Below are 1,869 nucleotides of genomic sequence, written 5' to 3'. Positions count from 1 at the left end.
CATAACCATTCCTTCATTCATTCGTCAGGAATCTTTTGAGCTCTGTTGTGTGTCTTGCCCTGGACTAGCACTGGTAATTCAGAGTTGAACAGAAGGAGGCATAGGCCCTGCCTTCTTGGAGTGGTTTAACAAAAGACATGCTTAATCACGTCAAGCAGAAAAATGTAAAATTACCACTCAGTTAAGTATTGTAAATCTGATTTTATTCATTATGAAGAGAGGTGAACTGGGAGAGGGCTCAATAATTATGATTTTCAAATATAAGATCAACAAATTATATGGAAGAGGATGGCTAACTATTTTGTACACAGAAAAAGGCATTTTAAAAGAGGTTTTCTGTAACACAGAGAATTTAAGGTAATAGCTGGCATAATCTGAGTTATGCTCTATGCCAGGTATAGTGTCAAGTGATCTATATATCACTTGAAGTAGTAATCATATATTAATATCTATTAAACTTAAACATGTAGATAAATCCTCCCAGGACTCTATAGACATATAAAGTTAAGACACAGAGCAAATAAATAACCTATCTAAGGCCACAGAGCACATGTATGTGTGTGTTATATATTGTTCTTGTCACTTTCTGAAGCAGTGCTGGAAGGCTTCTTTCGTGACTGTCTTAATTGCACTGTTGTGGGTACTTTGACAGCCTGAAAAAAACACAGTATAAAAATATATGTGAATGTTTAAATTTTTAAAATTTTTAACAATAAAAGACACATTGCTATTAATCCCCCTCAGAATACTCCTCCTCCTCTAAACACACTTTTTGTTCATTCTTGCCACTTTCTGAAGCATTCTGGAAATCCTCTGTCATGAGTGTCTCCATGAGGTGTGATTTAAAAAATACGGTGAGTACTGCTGCCAGTGCCATCCCACAGAAAGCAGTCTTATTAAACACTTCCTGATGTGTCCTTATCCTCCTTATTCATCAGATATGGCACTACACAACTTCCGACTATTCCCCAAGTCAAAATGGTCATGAAAGGGAAATGTTTTGAATTAACTCAGGACTTTGAGGCAGCAATGACAGGACAACCAGAGACATTCACGAAATAGGACTTCTAAAACTGCTTCAGAAAGTAGCAAGAATGATCGGATAAGTGTGTTCAAAGAAAAGGGGTGTATTTTGAGGGGGATTAATGGCCATGTGTCTTTTACTGTAATAAGTTTTTATTTATACATTAACCATTTTTCCAATCACATTTTAAATATATAAAACACATTTATCAGTATATAATTTACATACCATGAAATTCTCCTTTTGTCTGAAGTTCAGACCAGCCTTGAACTCAGTATATGGCCCAGGCTGGTCTCACACCTGCAGTGATGCCACTGCATCAGCCTCCCAAGTGTTGCAATTATAGGTGTGCAACACTACATCTGGCAAAATTCACCCTATTCAAGCATAAAATTCAGTGGTTTTTTTCAGAGTTGTGAATTACCATAGTGTAATTTTAGAACATCTTGAACATCCTCCCTGACGAAACCCTGTTCATATTAGCTCTCATTCTTTTTTTTTTTTTTAATTTTAAAGAGTAAAAGAAGGACAACAAAGCAGCAGGGGGATACACCGAATTACAGACAAAGTGGTAGGACATTGTCAATGGTTGTTATTTTACCTATTGGTATCTTCAAGATAGTTTCTCAGGAAAACAAATAGACAAATAATAGTGAGTTACAGAGAGAAATGGCAGGAAATTATCGATGGTTGTTGTACTATACCCTGGTTTCTCCAAAGTGGTCTCTAGGGAAAACAAATAGAGCCATACATGAGTGATCAATCAAATAATCATGGACTATTCTCAATGGTTGTTGTTGCTTTTGTTTTGTTTTGTTTTGTTTTGTTTTGTTTTGTTTTTTTTT

General features: G+C 35.7%; 1 long non-coding RNA gene across 1 annotated transcript in view; it reads right to left on the bottom strand.

The window, feature by feature from the left end:
- Positions 1–203: 203 nt before the first annotated feature.
- LOC102024176 overlaps positions 204–1,869 on the bottom strand; it is a 23,887-nt gene continuing 22,221 nt past the window's right edge. The window contains exon 3 of the long non-coding RNA XR_262454.1: positions 204–653. This is a non-coding gene — a long non-coding RNA (uncharacterized LOC102024176). The remainder of the gene's footprint in view (positions 654–1,869) is intronic.

This window comes from Chinchilla lanigera, unplaced genomic scaffold, assembly GCF_000276665.1.
Source record: "Chinchilla lanigera isolate Chin_1 unplaced genomic scaffold, ChiLan1.0 scaffold00047, whole genome shotgun sequence".
Lineage (NCBI taxonomy): Eukaryota > Metazoa > Chordata > Mammalia > Rodentia > Chinchillidae > Chinchilla > Chinchilla lanigera.
Note: the sequence above shows the minus strand (reverse complement) of the source record. Positions and strands in the feature narration are given on the sequence as shown.